This window comes from Anabrus simplex, chromosome 6 (assembly GCF_040414725.1).
Source record: "Anabrus simplex isolate iqAnaSimp1 chromosome 6, ASM4041472v1, whole genome shotgun sequence".
Classification (NCBI taxonomy): Eukaryota; Metazoa; Arthropoda; class Insecta; order Orthoptera; family Tettigoniidae; genus Anabrus; species Anabrus simplex.
The window spans coordinates 101,018,943-101,044,398 of record NC_090270.1 but is presented as its reverse complement, the minus strand read 5'-3'; positions in this window follow the sequence as shown (position 1 = coordinate 101,044,398).

Genomic DNA, 25,456 nt, shown 5'->3' with positions numbered 1-25,456 from the left:
TGTAAGCTTTGGAAAAACATTCTTTCTGATTGTATTAGACATGTTTGAGAAATTAATAACTGGTTTGATAGAAGGAAGTTTGGGTTTAGGAGAGGTTATTCCACTGAAGCTCAGCTCGTAGGATTGCAGCAAGATATAGCAGTATCTTGGATTCAGGAGGTCAAATGGACTGTATCGCGATTGATCTATTTAACGCACTTGATAGGGTAGATCATGGGAGACTGGTGGAAAAATGAGTGCAGTTGAACTAGAAAAACGAGTGACTGAGTGGGTGGTTATTTTTCTAGAAAATAGAACTCAGAGAATTAGAGTAGGGGAATTCCTCAAGGCAGTGTTATTGAGGTTTTATGTTTTCTTATATATATATATATATATATATATATATATATATATATATATCAATGATATGTGTAGGGAAGTAGAATAAGTGGTATGGCTTTTATCTGATGATGTTATTCTGTACAGAGTAATAAATAAGTTACAAGATTGTGAGCAACTGCAAAATGACCTCGATAATGTTGTCGGATGGACGATAGGAAATTGTATGATGATAAACGGGGTTAAAAGCCAGATTGTGAGTTTCACAAATAGGAAAAGTCCTCTAAGTTTTCATTACTGCGTTGATGGGTTGAAAGTTCCTTTTGGGGATCATTGTAAGTACCTAGGTCTTAATATAAAGAAAGATCTTCATTGGGGTAATCACATAAATATGATGCTGTATAGGCTTTTGGGCTTATGCCGTGTCAATGTCGTGACAGGCAGGATTTGAGCTTATAGATGAGCTCGTAGGAAATGTCAGATCGGTGGTTGGAAGGTTGGTTGGATCGTTCCCGAGCGGTAGGAACGTATAGGTTGGGAAGTTTCAACTAAGGTGCAGAGAAAAAGGAAGTCGATGAAGTGGATTCCCACGAAGATAATGTATTCTGATATGTAGAGTTAATTACAGTATGTACACTATGTACAATTAAAAGAAAGACTTAATGTTGGCAAGTCTTGAGCGAGAAGTTGTCTACTAGCCGTCTTCGAAGTTAAGTATGAAAATACTTATTATTGTTATTACTGGTTGCGTAATCGTCCTGCCGACCGGCAGAGATTCTCCTAGCAACTCGTCCGCAAGATGAATGATAGAAGCCCTGAATAATGACTTCCCTGTCCTTTTATAGCCTCCGGGGCCACACCTCATGTTCTGGAAGCTTGTCGAAATCGGCGTACGTGACTACTGTGCTGTTCGTAATTTCTAGCCAATCAGAAGCCTGTATCCAAGAGACCTTTCTAGTGCTTTCTTACTGCGTCTATGCGGTTGAACCATGCCCTGTCAACATAACTCACGTCCTGTATGACAAACTTCTCTGTTGCTCAAGATTTCTCAACGTGCACGAAATATGACTTCTACTTTTAACTATTCAATCTCATGAATATAATTATTCTATAACTTCCTAATTATTATCAGGTACACCTATGCCTGACTCCTAGCCTCTATTACAGGCTGATCCTAATACGTCAGGTACAGCTATTCCTCCTACGTTCCCTGGGCTCGATCCTCGGAGGGAATAGCAGTCCTGGGTTCAAGTCCCTGGGTGACACGACATCAAGAAAATAAGGTGAAATTCTTTACGTTTCGCAGAGAACTGTGCCTTTCTCGTGGACAGTCGAGATTTTTCTTCTGATAACGCAGAGCACAGTTCTTTGCGAAACGTAAAGAATTTCACCTTATTTTCTTGACACGGCATAAGCCCAAAAGCCTACCGTATACAGTATCATGTCTATGAGTACGGACCGGGAGAGCATCGATGGCAACACATAAATATGATTTTAAATAAACGGTACAGATCCCTGCACATGGTTATGAGGGTATTTAGGGGTTGTAGTAAGGACTTAAAGGAGAGGGTATATATATGTCTCTGGTAAGACCCCAACTGGAGTATGGTTCTAGTGAATGAGACCCTCACCAGGATTACTTGATTCAAGAACTGAAATATCCAAAGAAAAGCAGCTCGATTTGTTGTAAGTGATTTCCGACAAAAGAGTAGCGTTACAAAAATGTGACTAAGTTCGGCTGGTAAGACTTGGGGAAAAGGAGACGAGCTGCTCGACTAAGTGGTATGTTCCCAATTGTCAGTGGAGAGATGGCGTGGAATGACATTAGTAGACGAATACGTTTGAGTGGTGTCCTTAAAAGTAGGAAATATCACAACATGAAGATAAAGCTGGAATTCAGGAGGATAAATTGGGGCAAAGATTCGTTTATAGGAAGGGGAGTTAGGGATTAGAATAACTTACCTAGCGAGATGTTCAATAAATTTACAATTTCTTTTGCAATCATTTAAGAAAAGGCTAGGAAAACAACAGAGAGGGAATCTGCCACCTGGGTGACTGCTCTAAATGCAGATCAGTAGTGTTTGATTTGACTGAGGAGGTCCGAATAAATGAGATCCCAGGATGGCGATAGTAACTATTCTTTCAATGCTGTTCGTAGGCAGCCACGAGCACCAACCATTAGGACGATAATCTCTACTTCATGCAGCTAGTGTTTATATTTGTATAACAGTATGGTGGGCACGTAAATGTTGTGATTTTCAAGGTGGACTTCAGCAGGCTGGCCGAGATGGTGCTCGAACCGGATGGTCGGATCGATAATGAAGCCTTTCTTGTCGTTATCTTTAAAGTCAATTACGTCAGCTCGTCGTGTATTCCCTGTCATAGACAAACCGTGAAATTATTTATGCACATGGAAGTTTTTACTGCGGAGTTCTTCTGCAATCAATGATCTATCTCGTGGTGACGTGAGTTTCTCAGTTCTCCGTCGTAAGGGCAAGAACACAGAACGTGAGCCATTGTTTCATTGTCTCTGGCGCATCTGCGACAGAGGTTTCCGTCCTGAGTTCTGTTCACAATAGTTCGTACCTCAGAAACATTTGATGTCATCTTGATTGCCTCTCGCCATACGCTACAAAGAAGTCTTGGTGATGCCTTATCTAGCTGTTGGCCGGCGTTCACTCTCTCTATACAATTCTACACCGATCCCTTTCTGAGGCAAAGAGTACCAAATTGTCATTTCAGACTTCTTAGTTCTTGGCGGATTTTTCTTAGATTTGGAAGGTCGCTGCCTTTATTGGATAATCTGTTAATATCTGTGATACTGAGAACCTGTAAACAATGCGTCGTTTTGGATGACAAATCACTCATCTTTGAAACGTAGCTATTGCTGGCTCGGCTAAGAGCGCTACATGCGCTGATTTGTTGCAGATGTACTTCCCAGTTTTCTTTAAAAAGTCTGAGGCCTTTGAATATTAAATCAGAATGCAAAGCACTATTGGGTGTATCCGTGGGTAACTGCAAAATTTCCTTTAGGGAGCCCTTTCACATTTTTCAGCGGTTTTTAGGAAGCTAACCGGTACTTGTCTTATTTCAGCAGTCTGAAAAGCATACGCATTAGTTAGGCTGAGTGATTAGTTCAAAACAATGAACTTTTGATCTGTCTTTAACAAAGATGAGGCTGTAAGCCCATCTAACTTCTTGTTCAAGATTTTTATAGAAGAGGTCGCATCAAAGGGGAGTGTTTCGTTAAAAGTGATACCAAGATGTCGAATTTCTTCTCTTTAATAATACTACTGCCGGGCTGAGTGGCTCAGACGGTTAAGGCGCTGGCATTCTAACCCCAACTTGGCAGGTTTGATCCTGGCTCAGTCCGGTGGTATTTGAAGGTGCTCAAATACGACAGCCTCGTGTCGGTAGATTTACTGGCACGTAAAAGAACACCTGCGGGACTAAATTCCGGCACCTCGGCGTCTCCGAAGACCGTAAAAGTAGTTAGTGGGACGTAAAGCAAATAACATAAATTTTCATGAATATCGAAGACTTCATGTACGAACTTCCCCTTCTCAATACATATGCCAGCTGAGATCTATAGCTGCAGTCGTTTACGTGTGGCCAGTATCCAGTATTCGGGAGATAGCGGTTCGAACCCCACTGTCGGCAGCCCTGATGATGGTTTTCCGTGGTTTCCATGTTCACACCAAGAAAACGCTGGGGTTGTACCTTAATTAAGGCCATGGCCACTTTCTTACCACTTCTAGCCCTTTCCTGACTCATCGTCGCCATAAGATCTATCTGTGTTGGTGCGACGTATAAAACAATTTGTAAAAATATAGGCTACATATCCTCACACATTTGTTTGCATTTATCTGCAAACCGATTTCCTGGAACAATGATAGTAATGTGTGTGAATTCAAGACCTGCTTTCTTATTTTTTGCCAACAATAACTGTCATCGGCGAAACCCATACTACTAAGAGGGAACGATTCGGCAGAAACTGATTTTCCATATTCTCGTAGCAGGTTTTCTTCTATTATCTCATCAAAAATGAAACCTGTGGCCAGGTTATGCAATGCTGGCGATAATGGTGATCCCTGCATAAGTCCTCATAACAATTTAATTGGCTTTGTTTTACCCTTAGAGTTACTCAGAAATTCCGACAACTCCCACACGAGTGTGTCGAACTCAAGAGTCGTTTTCACCGGAGAACTGAGTGAATTTGTTCTTCCAGTACTTTCCAGTCAAAATTAAAGGAATCTCCTCTTGAATAGGATATCGATGCTCAATGGGAATAATGTCATCTTCTGACTGAGGTACGTGTTGACTGAAGTTGGTTAACAATGTAGTTCGATGTATTTGTTGATGAGAGCAACTATTGACAATGTTTACACCTCTTGCTCCTTGAAAATATTCACCAGAGTGTTGTGTTGTCAGTTTGTGGATTTATAATAATAGTTCTTTCAGTCAATACGAAAGTCGCTCAGTAGCTAGCGTTAGATTTAGGTGCTGATGTCCGATATTATTGAAGGCTTTTGAAATGTCTCAAAAAGTTGCGGTAACGCTTTGTTTATCTGTATTTGCTGTCTTGAGGAGTCCTCTGAGAGTGGAAGTACTTATAAGGCATCCTGGCTGGTCGCTAAAGCCTCTTTGGCGTTCGCTGAAAGTTACAAAGGAACAAAAGTACTGATCTAATACCTTTTCAATAACACGTCTAATTACTGAACAGATTGTTACTGATCTCTAGCTTGACAGACATTCAACATCGCCTTTGTTATGTATCAACACGGTTCTAGCTCGCTTTAGACACTGGGGTATTTTGCCTGTTGAAAGAATTCGAGTCGCAATGATTGCTATAATTTCGCACACCGTGTCGTCCCTGATGATTCGTACTAGAACACGGTCGTGACTAGGTGCGGTATCTATTGCAATTCGATGTGTTGCTACGGAATTTCTTCTTTTGTGATTGTGGGGCTGTACATTTCATCTAGCTCTAAACGGTCTACGTCACTGATTTTGAGCAGTAATGATGCCTTATACTGGAATTCTCAATGAAAAAAAATCGGAGTAAGTAGCAAATATTTTAAAAATATAGACGTTGCAAGATTCAGATTTTGGATTCAGTACCCGACGCACGGTTTTCCTTCGTTGATCGTAGAACTGAAACTGAGTGAGCTGATAGTCATATTTACATGTTTTTTCTTGGCGTTTCCTCTTGGTCGCACGTTGTGGATACGAGGACTTGTTTTACTTTGATGTCAGAGACGTTGTTTCCTCCTCCCTTCGTAACATTTTGTAGCAGGGCGTTTTGGATCAGATAAAAGATGGATAGAGTTACTCAGAAATTCCGACAACTCCCACACGGGTGTGTCGAACTCAGAATCGTTTACACCGGAGAACTGAGTGAATTTATTCTTCCAACACTTTCCAGTCAGAATTAAAGGAATATCCTCTTGAATAGGATATTGATGCACAATGGGATTAATATAATCTTCTGACGTGTTGACTGAAGTTGGTTAACAAGTTAGTTCGATGCATTTGTGGATGAGAGCAACTAATGTGAATGTTTACACCTCCTGCTCTTTGAAAATATTCACCACAGTGTGGGCATTGGGCTGTTCGTGTATCGGAATTATCTGCTGGCCTACTCGCAATCTGCTCGTTTTATTCATCTTGTTCATATTCACTTACTGTCTCAGTGCGAATATTTATATTGTGGTCTAAAATTTCGCCCTAATGAAGATTATTCCCATGGATCCCGTGGATGTAGTAGGTCGTTCCTTCGGGGCATAGTAATCATTCTCTTTCTTGCTTAACCTATCTTTATGCTTCTTCCCTGAGAAAATATTTTATCACAGTGAAGGTATTTATTTATTGTCTCGAAATCGGTCTCCATTATGAATGAGGACGGTGGTTAAGAGCAGTACCAAATTTTAATTTTATATATATATATATATATATATATATATTACTACGGGCTTTACGTCGCACCAACACAGATAGGTCTTATGGCGACGATGGGATAGGAAAGGCCTAGGAGTTGGAAGGAAGCGGCCGGGGCCTTAATTAAGGTACAGCCCCAGCATTTGCCTGGTGTGAAAATGGGAAACCACGGAAAACCATCTTCAGGGCTGCCGATAGTAGGATTCGAACCTACTATCTCCCGGATGCAAGCTCACAGCCGCGCGCCTCTACACGCTCGGATAACTCGCCCGGTAATTATATAATTATTCGTGGCAGAGTACCGTAGCGACTCGATGACAGCTTAACTAAAATCTGGCGCCTAGCGATTGCGGCCGAAGTATTACCAACTAACAGAGAGGTCAGACTGCATTCCTACAAAGAGACTAACTGTAAGTACTACATTATCACGGCCCCCTTCACCAGCCTCTATTGGCAATTACTTGGGTTAAACGTAGTATAATGCGTGCCCTATTTTCGGTTGATAGTTTGCTTGTTAACATGCGAACTATGACTGACAAAGCAAGTTCGATTAATGGCTACTATCGTTGGTTCCAAATGTACAAACTAAGTATAATAACTCACAAAAAGAGCCACGATTCCGTCGGATAACGTCAGTTCACTCCTTCAGCGAAGAAATGAAAACATTTAGTAGTAGCCTGCAAGAGAAGGTCATGTGATGAGACTAATGTATAAATAATACAGCTATAGTCGAAAGAGGGTCTTTGTTAATGTTTGAAGACTAATTCAGAATTTTATTCTGACGGTGAAACCTGACCTACAAAATTGCAATACCGCCGTCAAAAATAATCATCCATATTTTTTTCTAATTAATCTGTTTGAGTTGTAATTTGCCCAATATTGACGAGAGCATGTATTCTGCCCACAGAATGTTAGCCGTGAATTGGAACTAATAACGTGTTCGACATGGAAGAGTAGAATTGAAAAAAATTAATTACCCTCTATCCAACAGTAAGCCACTGTTATGCTTCATTAACTCATTTTATTAGTGAACCTTCGTGGAAAAATGGTAATATGAAAAAGTTATTCATCTGACTTTAATTTGATTTACGCGGCTTTTCGCTTTTGCCACTTCAGTCATTTTATATCTTCTGTATGATGTATTATTTTTCGATAATGCATACTTCAATGTCACCGCGCGCCCATCAAGTTTAAATACTGTATGAAACAGTATTAAAATTAATTACTTTCTCACTCTTCTCTCACGCACATACACGCTCACACACACACATGTTTCACGATATTCTAGGGCCGGACTGAGTGGCTGGCCTTCTGACCCTAACTTGGCAGGTTCGAACCTTGCTCAGTCCGGTGGTATTTGAAGGTGCTCAAATAAGTCCGCCTCGTGTCGGTAGATTTACTAGCAAGTAAAGGAACTCCTGCGGGATTAAATTCCGGCATCTTGGCGTCTCCAGAAACCTTAACTATAGTTCTTGGGACGTAAAGCAAATATCATTGATGCTTTCACGGTCTATACTTATAGACATGATACTGTATAGGCTTTTGGGCTTATGCCGTGTCAGGAAAATAAGGTGAAATTCTTTACGTTTCGTAAAGAACCGTGCTCTGCGTCATCTGAAGATAGTCTCGACTGTCCACAAGAAAGGCTTCATAAACAATGACTTTTTGAAATTTAGACCACCCCGGTGAAAGTCTAATTGGGCTTATGGTTCCAATCTGTAACTAGCTTCAGGTAGATTCCGTCCCCGATTTTAGATGGCCCTGGAGGTCATTCACAACGTGTAGATAGTTGTAGACAGGTTCTGTAGATGGCACGCAAGTAGGTATGAAATGAGCGATATTAAGAATTAAAGGCAGTTTGCCTCGAAGTGAAGTATTTCAAGTCTAACCTCAATCAGTGAGCACTTCTGACAAAGAATTAGTCGTATCACGTCAAGTATTATGGAGATAATATTGCTGGATTGCATTGAATCCGACTTTACCCAATCGATTGACCTTATTCGAACTTATATCGATTTTAATCGATAGTTCGCATATTCTATCGTCTTTGTTTCCCATGATGATACAGTATTTTTGTTTGAATTCCAAGTTCCCATGTACTTGTGCTGTAAAACTTTGTTCGTTATGGTCGTTTATTAGAAATATATATTCGTCAGTCCTCCTGTAATCCTGTAATTCCTGTTTGATTACACCTCAGCGGATGAACTGAAAGCTGAATGGTTCTATTAATGTAGTTCTATATATTTCCTGTCTCAGTGCATTTCATTCTGTTTTTATTTTCGTGTGGTACTTGGATATTGATGTGATACCCCATTCTCTTGCATATGGTTGCATAAGGTGTGCTCTGCTGTCTTGGTTTTGAAGGAATTTAAATAATATCAGCTTTGTGTTAATGTGTAATCATTCATTTGAAGTTAAAGCTACTTTGAGGTGGGAGGTTATGTCTCATTAACATAGTATGCCATACGAACTAGGGGTATCAGATCATTATTTAATACATAGTAAGTACTTGGAAATAAAAATACATGAATTACAATGTATTGGGCATGGAAGTAGGAGAACTGCATTATAATCGACAAGGGAGGGTGATGTGTGGTATGAAAAGGAGAGGGGAGAGGGGAGCTGTAAGCATAACCGGATGTGCGTCACTGCACTGAATGTTTTTTTTTTTTTGCCAGGGGCTTTACGTCGCACCGACACAGATAGGTCTTATGGCGACGATGGGATAGGAAAGGCCTAGGAGTTGGAAAGAAGCGGCCGTGGCCTTAATTAAGGTACAGCCCCAGCATTTGCCTGGTGTGAAAATGGGAAACCATGGAAAACCATCTTCAGGGCAGCCGATAGTGGGATTCGAACCTACTATCTCCCGGATGCAAGCTCACAGCCGCGCGCCTCTACGCGCACTGAATGTTACTTCGCTGCGCTATCTGTTGATAATAGCAGTAAGGTATTAAACAAAATGAGCACTTTGGCGCTATCTCTGATCGGGGACAAACTACTAGCGTCTTGTGGCTTGGTACCGAAATTCATTATTGAGTTACATCTCTATTCTATCCTCTTTGATTTAGACGTTATAATAGAAGTGAAAATGGTACGTACATTCATTACCAGATGGCTCCCCGGACGTGGCGCAGCGCTAGCGTTCGAAGCGGAAGCTGACCGAACCATCAGAAATCAGTCTAAGAGGTTCACATAACATGTGTACGTAACATACGACATTGACAGGTGTATGACATTGACAAAAGCCTGGAATGGAACATCTGGCGATGAGGAACGTACGAATTTGGAAAACACTGAGACGAAATAACAATAGTGAAGGGACAGAGAAGGGACGTGGAAGGTACCAACGTAAATCCTTAATGGCTGGCAACCAAGTATTACTTAATTGATAGCCAGTTTCCCTGTGAAATTGTTTCAAAATGTCATTGTTTAAGAAGCCTTGCTCGTGGACAGTCGATATTTTATTCTGATGACGCAGAGCGCAGTTCTCTGCAAAACGTAAAGAATATCACCTTATTTTCTTGACACGGCGTAAGCCCCAAAGCCTGTATCCCTTTCAGACCTGAAAGAAAACTGGAGGTGTAAATTTTTGTTTGTACGTCAAGAACTGACTAAAATGCTCCTCAATACACATATTAATAGTTTATTTTACAAAATAAAAACTAACATCCGAAAAACAGGACCCACACAATTGTGCGTATCAAAATTCAAAACCTCGTTGTATCACGTACGATGGTTTAGCTTCAAAATTTACGTTCACTAACCAATGTACACACTTCATTGAATATATTCCGGTATTCAGTAAAGCTTCTAGATTAATATAAACGCAGTAAATAAATACTTACTTTCGGCACTACTGCTTCCTGCCATCTCGCCGATCAACTGTGCTTTTTAAACTCTTCTTCCTTCGCCCTGGCGGTCAAGCGCATACTAAAATCAATTGAAATACACGCCACGTGTCCTGCACAATCACTGCAGTCCGGTGTAGCGCCGAAAAAACATCAAATACGGTCAGGGATAACTAAAATACGAACCCGCACAATTGTGCGTACTCGGTCTGAAAGGGATACAGTATCATAGAATATTATTAGAGATCCGAGGGTGTCGTAATGGTATTGTTCTGAGGTGAAATACAATGAGGTGATTATCCTCAAGGAATAAGTATTTCTCGAGAACCTACTTAGTGAAAAGTGACACACAGGGAGAATCTGATAGAGTAAAACCGAGCGTCGAAATTGACGCAGGCAACCTGGATGCCGTCAGATTAAAATAGCTGCTCAAGGTAACTGAGGCCATATTATTATTTACCATAAGCGATCCCTCTGTGGGTGGGGAGGTATAATAACACCCACGGTATCCCTGCCTGTATTAAGAGGCGACTAAAAGGGCCCCAAGGGCTCTGAACTTGGAAGACTGCGCTGGCGACCACGGGACCCTTAGCTGAGTCCTGGTATTGCTTCCATTTACTTGTACCAGGCTCCTCACTTTCGTATATCCTATCCGAACTTCCTTGGCCAACTCTTGTTCTCTTACGACCCCGACTGTATTAGAGCAGCGGATGCCAAGGGGGTCTTTCATTTTCACGCCTGTCGTGGCCCTTGTCTTTCTTTTTCCGATACCTTCATTTTTTGTTGTGTAGGATACCTTCCATTTTTTCTCTGTTTAGTGTTATAAAGAGAATGGTTGCCTAGTTGTACTTCCTCATAAAACAATAATCACCACCACCATCAGCACTACTATAAACCACTGTTATTATTATTTACCATAAACCTTCGTTAAGTCTAACTCCACCGAGCGAGCGAGCGAGTTGGCCGTGCGGTTAGAGTTGCATAGCTGTGAGCTTGCATTCGGAAGATGTTAGGTTCGAACTCTACTATCGGCAGCCATTAAGATGTTTTGCCATGGTCTCCCATTTTCACACCAGGCAAATGCTGGGGCTGTACCTTAATGAAAACCACGACCACTTTTTTCCCGCTCCTAACCCTTGTCGCCATAAGACCTATCTGCGTAAAGCGAATTGCAATGAATGACAAATTCTTCTTCTACTTCTACCAAACCCTGGTGGGGTCGTGAGTGCACACTGCATCACACATGTAGATTTGACCCTGTTTCACGGCCAGATTTCCTTTCCAACGCCATGACTTTAAATTTAATTTTATTAAGTCAGCGCTGATATAAATGAATTCCATGACTTACTTACTTGACTTAATTCCTGTTGTTCCTTGTGGAACATAGGGCATCAACAAAGCATCTCCATCTGATCCTGTTGCCAGCCAACCTCTTCACCTCTCTCCAGGTCTTGCCTTCTTCCATTGCCTCCATGTGTATAGATCTTCGCCACGTTTGTTTGGGCCTTCCTCTCCTCCTTTTACCCTGCGGGTTCCAATCCAGTGCCTCTCTCTCAATGGCTTCATTCCCTTTCCTCAACGTATGCCCTATCCATTTCCAGTTCCGCCGCTTTATCTGTATGGCCATCTTTGTTTCACCCGTCCTTCTCCATAGCTCATGATTGGAGATTACTTCAGGCCAGTAGATGTTTAGAATTTTCCTTAAACAGCAGTTGACAAAGGTCTGCAACTTGGGGGTAATCACCTTAGTCACTTTCCAGGTCTCGGACCCATATAGTAGAACAGCCTTGAGATTACTTCGGAAAATGCGAAGTTTGGTCCTGATAGATATTTTGTTGTTCTTCCATACCGGATAGAGCCGAACAAAGGCACCATTTGCTTTTTGTATACGTTGAGAAACACCCTGTACTGCTCCTCCATCTTTGGTAACTACACTGCCCAAGTAGGTGAAACTATCCAGATCCTCTATAGGTTCATCACTGAAGACAAATGGGTCTAGTTTTTTGGTGTTCATCCTTAGGGCCTTGGTCTTCTTTGAGTTGATCGTTAGTCCCACCTTTTTTCCTTCTTTTACCAAGTCTAAATGAAATCCATGGATAATCGTAATTTATTTTTTGATTTACTGGATGAATATTTTAACAAGTTACTTTCTTTTTTCTTCTGAATTAAATTACATTAATAAACTTCTTATTATATATATTTGTATAGGCTACGTGTGAGTAATTCATTTATAGGTGATTGTCGTAGGATAACTTAGTCTTAAGTGGATTTTTGCGATTTCTGATGGTACATGTGTAACGGTTCAAATCCCGTTACAAGATGATATCTGTATTTTTATTATTGTATGATTTTATCTGTATTTTATTATTATTATTATTATTATTATTATTATTATTATTATTATGTCAGTATTATTATTATGTTATCTGTGATATTGTACTATTATTGTAATTATCCGTTTTATTCAATTTTGCAATTGCCTGTTGCTTGCAAGATTGCACTTAGATGTATACACATATACGTATGTGTAGTATAACACTCAATACCTGTACAGTGAGAATTGTTGTATATATCAGAGATTGGGTATGACGTTGGTGCATTGTGCAATATTGTTGGCGATTCTGCCAAGTCATCGCCACTCCATGGCTATGTCATCGTATTTATTTAGAATATGTGCTCAGAGAGTTAGCCGCCGGAGGGCTATTTCACCACTGTATGTAATATCTGTCGCGTAGGTGGGAGTATGTCATTGTTATTTCTGGAGATTACGTAGCTGTGTCAACCAACGTCTATATAAGGTGGATGCACATTGTAGCGTCAGTCATTACTTATACGGATGCAGTACAGTGAAGTAGTCTACTAGATCAAGAGGCCTTAAGTGGTCAGCCAACGAGTGTGAACGAGAGATGGCGAAGACTCAGTGAGCCATTAATTATTGGTCATTGAGAGAGTGAGACCAAATGGTTGGTCCGTCACTTAGTGGAAGACGCGGACGCAAGGCTTACCAAGGAGTCAGAGAGGGCAACCCTGGACCTGCCAAGAGGTCATACCATATTGACTTACAAAGAAGTCAGATGATATGGAGAAGAAGCAGTCTCAAGGATGTATCACCACGTTAGGCGTGACACATCTACAGTAAACACCAGAGCAATGGATTACGTCGTAATTACACTCAAAGTGTTAAAGGTACAGTCAAGTGAATCAGTGAGGGAAATATTTCGTATAAATTGTTAAATGTCCGGTCAAGAAGAATTCAAATTCATGCCTAGTTTCTTTCATTTGCAATGTCATAATTTCATATTCTCATCTGTTTTATCGAAACAAGACTCACTATTTTTTGATATATTATTTAAAGAATATATATTGTTCTATCAAACGAATTCAGAGTTTCATTTCATTGAAAGTAAAATATCTTAACCTCAAAATTAATGGGGAAACCGAACGCCAATCTCCTTTTCCCAGAACTTATATGGTATGTTGTCAAAAGTAAGCTTATTACCCCACACCCTGTTAGTTTAGTATTAAATATAAATATGTTCACAATGTGTCGACGCAACGTGGGACATGAAGAAATTCAGAATTTGGTCTGAATGACAGCATATCATAGGTTCATTTTGGGAGGAGCATGCGCATTTAAGCCAACGGAAGTATTACCGGTAAATGTCAGGAGTATAAGTTTGCGATATATATTTGTATTTTGGGGATATGTCAAGGGATTTGAAGAGGGAAATTAATTTGAGATCGCGTACTATCACTAGTGAACCAAAGATGGACAAGGAAGAAAAAAACAAGTCATGTGACGACGAGGTCATTGCTTCTGCGGACATCCAAGGTGAAATTCAGAGTAGGGAGCAGGCGAATATGATGGAAGATTCTGAGATAATTCAGGAAAGTGCAGAAATTGAGAAGCACACTGAAACTCAAAAGGAAATTGCGGGGGGGATGAGCCAGGATCTTTTTAATTTGCTGATGGCCAAAATGGACGAGTTCGAGGAAGAAATGAATAGGAGTTTCGAAAAGTGGAAGAAAGAGATTGATAAGTAATGAAAATAATAATAAACAGATGGAAGAGGTGATTGGTAGCTGTAGCAAAATGGAAGAACAGATTGATACTAGTAGTGAAAATAATAAAGAGATGATAGAGATGAAAGAATTATTTAGTAGTAGTAGTAGTGAAAATAGTAATAAACGAATGGAAAAGATGAGTGAAAATAATAAGAAAGAGATGAAAGAATTAATTGATAGTAGTAATGAAAATTTTAATAAACTGTGTAACTCTCTATGTAGCAAAATGGATCAGTTTATTATCAGTAATAACGAAAATTGTAATGCGATCATTAGTAAAATAGATTCTAAGATATTAGAGATAAATAATCAAACATCTAAGTCAACATGTAAGTTAGAAAGTAAGTCAAATGAAGAATGTGTTGAAATTGAAGGTGAAATGAAGTTGAATCGGAGCAATATTCATATTCAAATTAAGCATGGTAAAGGAACTGGTACAGAGAATATCGTAGAATTAAGTGATAAAAGTTCTAGTAATCGGGAAGAAATTCATGAGGTAGTCGAGAAGAGATTGGACAAGATTTGCAATGCAGTTGGGGAAGAGATGGGGGAACAGATTAGTAGAAATGAGCAAGTTGAAAGCAAACTTGTGGAGGTCACTGAACTACGGAACGAGCAGGAAACGCTATCACAGCAGGTGAGAGAAAGAGAGGAAGAATTGAAGGAAGAAGTGAGAATAGTGGAAGAGAATTCTGAGAGAGCAGCGGAAGAAGAAGAAGAAGAAGAAGAAGAAGAAGTTGTAAACTGCCAGGAAGTGATACGGCAGAAAGGTAGAGGTAAGACAGGTTTAGACGTGATAGTAGCGAGTGGTTTGTTCAGTAGGGATCGTGATTTAACTGGGTTTTCTGGAAAACAGTTCAGTACTACAGAATTTGTAAAAGGAGTTGAGAAAAGATTTGCAAGTAAGTCGAGGAATAATATTAATGAATGGGAATATGTGTTGGAGATTTTGTCGAATGTTTTTATCGGTGAAAGTAGAATATGGTTTCGAGTATACTGGGATAATATGTCTAATTTAGGAGAATTGAAAGACAAGTTCATTGACAGGCTTTGGAAAGAATGTGTGCAAGGGCGCGAGAGAGAGAGAGAGCGCATGATAGCTGAGGAAAGTAGTATAGTAGAGGGAGAGGGAAAAATGTTAGCCGTGTATCAGAGGAGAGGGGGTGGTCATGATCCGCAGAGGATTAATAGTTGTGTTGATGGTGGTAGGGGTCAGAAGAGTAATCAGAGAGAATCGGAAGATGGGAGGCGTATGAATTTGAGTTATGAGAGAGAATATCAGAAGAGTAATCAGAGAGAATCGGAAGATGGGAGGCGTATATATTTGAGTTATGTGAGAGAAGGTCAGAAGAGTAATCAGAGAGAATCGGAAGATGGGAGGCGTATGTATTTGAGTTATGAGAGAGAAGGTCAGAGGAGTAATCAGAGAGAATCGGGAGATGGGAGGCGTACGGATTTGAGTTATCAGAGAGACTATGATAGTCTTAATATGAATGTTATCCAGGTGTCGTTATCGAGTCAGAGTATTTCAGATTCACAAGGAATCGGGTAAGTTACCGGTAAGTGGACAGGCTGAAGGTAGAAAATGAACAGGTATTTAGTATAAGTAGTTATGTAGTGAAAGTAAATTTAAGTATAGTGTGATTGTGACCTAAGTAATGTTAAGTGAGATATTTAAGTAGTGCCGTAGTCGTAGATCATGCAGTAATTAATGGTAGCAGTAAGTTAGACGTAAGAAGTGTTCTGGTAAGTGATGTAAGTACTTATAATACTGAGAATATGATGTAAGTAGTGAGATAATAAGTCGATGATGGAAATTGTGATATGAAGAAGGTAAGTGAAGGTACTATTAGATATTATAACAGCCGTTGGGTAAGTCATAGTGAGTAAAGAAGATGATAGCGGTACCAATCATAATTGAAGATAATTGTAAGTTTCAGACATGCCTTGTTGTACCAGAACTTGTGTATTCAGTTGTTTTAGGGGCTGACTTGGTTGCAAATCATGGAAGTAGAGTAGACTTTAATTTAGGTAGTGTGTGTTTGTTCTGGGAGGAAACTAGCAAAGAAGTACGTGTTAATTATGATGGTCTGAGGTAAGTGTGTTGGTGACGTGTGTTCTTTGAAATATATGAGAGGTAAGTGAAGAGGTTCCTAGTGAGAGGAAATGTGTTGGGTGTGTTACGTGCCTGTACGACCAGTATCCGAGGGATAGTCGGTATGAGGCAGTGACGTGAGGTAATTTGAGTGAATTACAGGAGGAGTAATTTTGTTCGATGTTAGGTAAGCATCGAGATGTATTTAGTGGTAAGTGAGGAAGAACACGTATATGAACATAAATTTGTAGTAACTGACCATTGATCGTTTGTGGGAGGTAAGTACCCCAGTCAACTTAAAAATGCTAGTGAAGTCTTAGAAAAAATAAACATTATGCTGGATTACAGAATAATTGAACCATCTTGTAGCCATAGTATTGATTCTTTAATTATTGTTGCCAAGAAGGATGTGATTTATTGAGAGATGTAAGTTAATAAGGGCAAAATTGGACGAATTCAGTTTGAGTGACAGAGTGCTACTCAGAGTTCCATTTTATCATCTGCAGAGGCGGGAAATATGTTGAAGTTATATTTTTTTATCAGGGGTATTTCACTATTGTGAGCCGTATCGGGAAGTGTGCATATTCCTTAAAAGATCAGGAAGGGAAGATTGTCGGTACTTACAACATTAAGAACTTAAAGAAGTACTTCACGTGAGATTTGTTGAGATAATAATAAGATGATTAAATTTTGTGAGAAACTGGCAAAATAAAACTAACATCTGCGATATGCGTGTGAACCAAGTGTCGTATTGGTGTATTGGAAGAATAAGTGCTACATTGTCATGTACTGTGTGACAAAAAAACGGAGAACAGGACATTGGACAGTTATCTGCGATAACAATATGCGAGAACAGTTCTCATATAAGTGATATTTCACAAAAAGTTTTGATATGTTAAAAAAAAAGAAGAATGTAGTGTAATCATTTAAAATTATTTGTATGTGTTTAATCAAGGGCTATGCTCTTGTGAATGGTATGAGAATGGGACACTGAACAGTTATCTACGATGGCAATGTGCGAGAAAAATTCTCATATGTGATGTATTATAAAATGTATGGATGCTGAAAAAGAAAATTATTGTTGTATACTCATTTAAAGTGTTTATATGTGTCAGTGTTACATTTATATTATGTTGTTCATAAATCAATCGATTCTTTGTTCTTCGATTTATTTATGAGGGAGGCGAATTGTAACGGTTCAAATCCCGTTACAAGATGATATCTGTATTTTTATTATTGTATGATTTTATCTGTATTTTATTATTATTATTATTATTATTATTATTATTATTATGCCAGTATTATTATTATGTTATCTGTGATATTGTACTATTATTGTAATTATCCGTTTTATTCAATTTTGCAATTGCCTGTTGCTTGCAAGATTGCACTTAGATGTATACACATATACGTATGTGTAGTATAACACTCAATACCTGTACAGTGAGAATTGTTGTATATATCAGAGATTGGGCATGACGTTGGTGCATTGTGCAATATTGTTGGCGATTCTGCCAAGTCATCGCCACTCCATGGCTATGTCATCGTATTTATTTAGAATATGTGCTCAGAGAGTTAGCCGCCGGAGGGCTATTTCACCACTGTATGTAATATCTGTCGCGTAGGTGGGAGTATGTCATTGTTATTTCTGGAGATTACGTAGCTGTGTCAACCAACGTCTATATAAGGTGGATGCACATTGTAGCGTCAGTCATTACTTATACGGATGCAGTACAGTGAAGTAGTCTACTAGATCAAGAGGCCTTAAGTGGTCAGCCAACGAGTGTGAACGAGAGATGGCGAAGACTCAGTGAGCCATTAATTATTGGTCATTGAGAGAGTGAGACCAAATGGTTGGTCCGTCACTTAGTGGAAGACGCGGACGCAAGGCTTACCAAGGAGTCAGAGAGGGCAACCCTGGACCTGCCAAGAGGTCATACCATATTGACTTACAAAGAAGTCAGATGATATGGAGAAGAAGCAGTCTCAAGGATGTATCACCACGTTAGGCGTGACACATCTACAGTAAACACCAGAGCAATGGATTACGTCGTAATTACACTCAAAGTGTTAAAGGTACAGTCAAGTGAATCAGTGAGGGAAATATTTCGTATAAATTGTTAAATGTCCGGTCAAGAAGAATTCAAATTCATGCCTAGTTTCTTTCATTTGCAATGTCATAATTTCATATTCTCATCTGTTTTATCGCAACAAGACTCACTATTTTTTGATATATTATTTAAAGAATATATATTGTTCTATCAAACGAATTCAGAGTTTCATTTCATTGACAGTAAAATATCTTAACCTCAAAATTAATGGGGAAACCGAACGCCAATCTCCTTTTCCCAGAACTTATATGGTATGTTGTCAAAAGTAAGCTTATTACCCCACACCCTAGAGATAGTCAAGAGTCTCATTCTATTATTGCTGTACTGAGTGACAGCTGGCGCCCTTCAAATAACGTATGTGTAAGTAAGCAGGTAACTAGTAAGTGTGAGCACCAGGTTCGACGAGTGTGTATTTTATTTAATGAATGTTAATTTTCAGATTTCCATATTAAATGTAGTTTTACATATGTTTGTAAAAATAAGTCAGCAATTCAGGAACATGTTACACATGCTTTGGAAAAACATGCGGTAGGATGGTGACGTTCATCCGGTATTGAATTATTTCGCATCAGGTCGAATTTCTCTTCGTAATTCACCTTAATCCAAATTATATACGTGAAGATTTACCCTGAAAGATTATTGAGCTGTCGGAGTATTTTTATTTGTGTCGTACCTGGACGCAGGATGGGCGCACCTATAACTAATTGTGTAAACATGTTCATACCGATGGTTTGGCATGTCCGTGTCAGTATTGCCAACAACTTTTAGATCAATCGCTGGAAGGAAACAAGAATATCGTGACATTTTACCTGAATTACCTACAAACAAAGGTATTAACTGAACGTATTCCCTTACACAAAAATTTTATTGTATACTTTTTTAAAAACAGTAAAGGAGATCAAAGAGGAATTACAATCCAAGGAGAGGAAATCAAAACCCTGAGATTTGCCGGTGATATTGTTATTTTATCTGAGTCTGCAGAGGATCTGGAGAAACTGTTGAGTGGTATGGACAGAGTCTTGGAGAAGAAGTACAAGATTAAAATAAATAAGTCCAAAACAAAAGTAATGGAGTACAGTCGAACGAAGTCAGGTCCTCCAGGAAATATGAGATTAGGAAGTGAAGTCTTACAGGAAGTAGATTAATATTTGTTACTTGGGTAATAGAATAACTAATGATGGCAGAATAAATAGGACATAAATTGCAGACTAGCACAAGCAAGGAAGGCCTTTCTTAAGAACAGAAATTTGCTCACTTCGAACAATGATGTAGGAATTAGGAAGATGTTTTGAAGACTTTCGTCAGGAACGTGGCATTGCATGGAAGTAATTAATTTTGTGTGATTATTTCTACCCGAGTGCAGCCCTTGTACGGCAGACCCTCCGATGTGGGTCTGCCACATCTGCCATGTGTAGGTAACTGCGTGTTATTGTGGTAGAGAGTAGTATTATGTGTGGTGTGTGAATTGCAGGGATGTTGGGGACAGCACAAACACCCAACCCCCGGGCCATTGGAATTACCTAATGAAGTTTAAAATCCCCGATCCGGCCGGGAATCGAACCCGGGACCCTCTGAACTGAAGGCCAGTACGCTGACCATTCAGCCAACGAGTCGGGCTGCATGGAAGTGAAACATGGAAAATAAGTAGCTCAAAAAGAAAGAGAATAGGATTTTTTTTGAAAAGCAGTGTTATAGAAGTATGCTAAAGGTCGGATGGATAGATCGATAGATACTGAATCGTGTTGGTGAGAGGAGATCGATTTGGATAAATTTGACAAGAAGGGATAAAATGACAGGACACATCAGAAGACACCACGACTTGTTGACTTGGTTTTTGAGGGAAGTGTAGGCGGTAAGAACGGTAGGGGTAGACCAAGGTAGGTACATGATAAGCAGATTAGAGCAGATGTAGGATGCAGCAGTTACGTAGAAATTTGTTTTTGTTTGCTATTGGCTTTACGTCGCATCGACACAGATATGTCTTATGGCGACGATGGGACAGGAAAGGGCTAGGACTGTGAAGGAAGCGGCCATAGCCTTAATTAAGGTACAGCCCCAGCATTTGACTGGTGTGAAAATGGGAAACCACGGAAAACCATTTTCAGGGCTGCCGACAGTGGGGTTCGAACCTACTTTCTCCCGAATACTGGATACTGGCCGCACTTAAGCGACTGCAGCTATCGAGCTCGGTAATTAAAAGTTTAGGACAGGATAGGGTGGCATGGATTACTGCATCAAATTAGTCTATGGACTGATGACTCAAACAACAACAATGTTTACAACTCTTTGATGATATTTCTGAATTCACCAGAGGAATCTATTCATGCCTTCCTGAAAACATACATATTTTGGATATGAAGAGTTAGATCCTGATCCGAAATGTCACATGTTCTACACTATTTATCTTTAGGCAGGAATTAATAATTAAAAGAAAATTAAAAGTACTGGTCCAATTGTATTTCTCTTTTTACCTTTGGTATCACTGAGCACAAAGAAAAGTAGCTGTTTCCACATTTTAATGAGGAAGAATAAGAATTAATTTCGCTAGCGTGGATTGCAGTGATTGCGGGCTAGGAGGGTGCGGGGTAAACACCCGACTATGAAAACATAAATAGAAGAGAGAGTTCGAGCAAAATGCGGCAGTGCCAAAAATCGACGAACCGTGCTCGATAGCTGCAGTCGCTTAAGTGCGGCCAGTATCCAGTAATCGGGAGATAGTGGGTTCGAGCCCCACTGTCGGCAGCCTTGAAGATAGTTTTCCGTGGTTTCCCATTTTCACACCAGGCAAATGCCGGGGCTGTACCTTAATTAAGGCCACGGCCGCTTCCTTCCACTTCCTAGGCCTTTCCTATCCCATCGTCGCCATAAGACCTATCTGTGTCGGTGCGACGTAAAGCAAATAGCAAAAAAAAAAAAAAAAAAAAAAATATTAATCGAGGACGAGCAATTGCTATGTAGACTACTGATTGTTGATGAAATGTTTGTTGTACTCTGCAGCTAACACACCTACTACTTCCTGAAACATTCTGTATAACGTGAGAATTTTCATTATATTAGAAGAACTGAGCCGTTTTACTTTGAAATTATGACGTTTGTATTTTTTTTATTCGTGTTTTTGTTTCACGTCGGACCAACACAGACTGGACGTACGGCGAAAATGGAATAGAAAAAGGCGAGATTATTTTTATAATGCTATATGCTTTACGACCCACTAACTACTGTTTCGCTTTTCGGAGATGCCGAGTTGGCGGAATTTTGTCCCGCAGAAGATTTTTTACGTGCCAGTAAATCTACCAACACGATGCTGACGTATTTGAGCAGCTTCATATACAACCGGACTGAGCCAGGATCGAACCTGCCAAGTTGGAGACAGAAGTTCAGCACCTCAACCATCTGAGCCACTCAGCTCGGCATTATTATTATTATTATTATTATTATTATTATTATTATTATTATTATTATTATTATTATTATTACTTTACAGTGAACGAAGCCTTCACAACTCAGTTGTCCTACTTCTTTCTCATTTGATCGTACGGAGTTTACACAGGAAAACACATGTTCTAAGGCAGCAATCTAAAGACCTGAGACGGTTATTTCGATCGACTAAAAATAATGTAAAATATAGTGGATCTACCACCATAATATGAGGTTAAATAAAGAATATAAGGCTCATATCTATTATTGTATCCTAAACTTTTTTTTTTTTTGCTATGGGCTTTACGTCGCACCGACACAGATAGGTCTTATGGCGACAATGGGATAGGAAAGGCCTAGGAGTTGGAAGGAAGCGGCCGTGGCCTTAATTAAGGTACAGCCCCAGCATTTGCCTGGTGTGAAAATGGGAAACCACGGAAAACCATTTTCAGGGTTGCCGATAGCGGGATTCGAACCTACTATCTCCCGGATGCAAGCTCACAGCCGCGCGCCTCTACGCGCACGGCCAACTCGCCCGGTGTATCCTAAACTACAACGTGCAAATCTAGAATAGAATAATCACTTCCTCTCCTTTGGAATCACCAAAAACTGAGGAGGGAGTGTTCATTTATTGTAACCATAATTGCTGATACAAGCATTCAGTAATTTGCATATTATAATGAACAAAGTAAAAACCACTATCCGAGAATATGTTGATATAGCTTGACCGCAGGAAAGCAGGACTCTTCCCCATGTCTCCTGGTCACGATCATCCATCAACGGCTGCTCATTTTGGATGGCAACCAGTCTGCACGGTTTCTGAGCAACATTGTTGGTCCACCTGTCCATATCTTTCATCACTGCCTGCACGGTTGCTATGGTTACATTTCCGTCACGGGTCTTACCGCGTCACGTTACATAAATTTTTGGATGGTCCTGAGCCACAAGGTATATTTATGTCAAAAATAAACAATATTTCCATACAGGAGATCACAGAAGGTGTACACGATATACAGTCGTCTTCTTCTTCTTCTTCTTCTTCTTAGCTCTACCTCATTTTCCTTAGGTAGGCACTTCCTTGTGCATATAGTCCAGTTTTAAGGCCAGATGCCGTTCCTGATGCCAAGAATATGTTGATATTATTATTGTTATTATTATTATTATTATTATTATTATTATTATTATTATTATTATTATTATTATTATTATTGTTATTATTAACAAATGCATCGCAATTGCGGAAATATCCCGCAGGCAGTGATCACTTACAATACTGTGTTAATAAAGTAAAGTTAAAACATAATTTCACAACAACAGCAACAACAACAAGAGTACAACAAGCAATTGCATGGAAATAAAATATTACAAGAAATACTACTAGGCTAGTTATAATATGTGAAGGGAAGTATTCCCTATTGCGTGGTAGTTTGCAGTGTGATGTGTTGTATGTAATTGAAGATAAGTATTAAGACAAATGCACAGTCACCGAGATGGAGGAATTATCTTCTTCTTCCTCCTCTTCTTCTTCTCCTCCCTCTTTACCCTCCAGGGTCGGTTTTTCCCTCGAAGTCAGCGAGGGATCCCACCTCTACCGTCTCAACGGCAGTGTCCTGGAGCTTCAGACTCTGGGTCGGGGATACAAGTGGGGAGGATGACCAGTACCTCGCCCAGGTGGCCTCGTCTGCTATGTTGAACAGGGTCCTTGGGAAGATTGGAAGTGATGGACAAGGAGAGAGAAGGAAGCGACCGTGGCCTTAAGTTAGGTACCATCCCTACATTTGCCTGGAAGAGAAGTGGGAAACCACGGAGAACCACTTCCAGGATGGCTGAGGTGGGAATCGAACGCACTCAGTTGACCTCCCGAGGCTGAGTTGACCCCGTTCCAGCCCTCGTAGAATTTTTCAAATTTCGTGGCAGAGCCGGGAATCAAACCCGGGCCTCCGGGGCTGGCAGCTAATCACACTAACCTCTACACCACAGAGATGGACGATGGAGGTATTATTCATTTAAAATCCCCTACCCAACCGGGAATCGAATCTGGGACCCTCTGAACAGATCGCCAGTACGCTCACCATTCAGCTAGTGAGCCGGACTCGGATTGCTGTCTATTAAAGTGTGAACTGCTCAGTTTACACTGTGGGTACCAGGCTATCATAGACGGTTGAGGCGCTGGCTTTCTGACCCCAACTTGGCAGGTTCGATCCTCGCTCAGGCAAGTGATAATTGAAGCTGCTCCAATACGTCAACCTCATGTTGCTAGATTTACTGCCACGTAAAAGGAGTCCTGTGGTACAAAATTCCGGCACGTCGGCGCCTCTGAAATCCATCAAAATAGTTAGTGGGACGTAAAAACAAAAACATTACTGAATTAGGCTACTATTATTTACAGTGTGGATTCGTATTTTCTTAATTGTGCTTTTACGGCCGCGTTGGACCACTGTAGTCAATTTCTATCCGGTCTTCTATGATGTTTTATGGCTTTTTCTTTTCTGTTCTTCAGTATTCCTTCATTCTATCTTATATCTTCGTTGTCGTTCTTCTTCTGAAAATACCCTTTTAGTTGTTTCTGTTTTATCACTTTTTGGTAGGAATCTTTTTTCTTTGTTCTTAATCTGTTTACCCTCCAGGGTTGGCTTTTCCCTCGGTCTCAGCGAGAGATCCCACCTCTACCGCCTCAAGGTCAGTGTCCTGGAGCTTCAGACTGTGGGTCGGGGATACGACTGGGGAGGATGACCAGTGCCTCGCCCAGGCGGCCTCACCTGCTATGGGCCTTGCGGGGGCATGGGAAAATTGGAAGGGATAGACAAGAAAGAGGGAAGGAAGCGGCCGTGGCCTTAAGTTAGGTACCATCCCGGCACAAGGCTGGAGGAGAAGTGGGAAACCACGGAAAACCACTTCCAGGATAGCTGAGGTGGGAATCGAACCCACCTCTACTCAGTTGACCTCCCGAGGCTGAGTGGACCCCGTTCCAGCCCTCGTACCATTTTTTGAAATTTCATGGCAGAGCCGGGAATCGAACCCGGGCCTCCGTGGGTAGCAGCTAATCACACTAACCACTACACCACAGAGGCGGACTGGTAGGAATCTAATTTTACTATTCTTCAATTTATTTCCTTTGTTAGATTTATTCTTTAAATCCTCCAGTGTTATGTCTAAATCTTTCATGTCTTCTTTAATTTCTTTTATCCAGACAAGGGGCCGATGACCTCGATGTTAGGCCCCTTTAAACAACAAGCATCATCATCATTTTATCCAGACAGGTTGTTGTTTTTTTTCAAAGCTTTTCCAAAATTCTGCGTATTAACCTGTCTTGAGGGGTTCTCAGCAGATGACCAAGGAATGATATTCTCTTCTTTCTTATGAAATCTGTTATAGATTATATTTCGTGATATACTGCTGCATTTGGAATGATATGCCATTTTCCTTCCTTTAGGTACTTCTTATCAATGCATGTTCTTACTACTCTTCTTTCTAAAATTTTGCCTATGTTATTCTTCTGCTTTAGTTTAAATAATGTTTCACTTCCATAAGTTATTTCAGGTTGGACTCAGTGGCGGCTGGTGGTTTAAAAGTTCAGTGGTGCACAGTTTTTACCAATGATATAATATGATTACAGGCTAATTTTCAAATCTAGATACATCAACAATACCTTTTTATTATTAAAA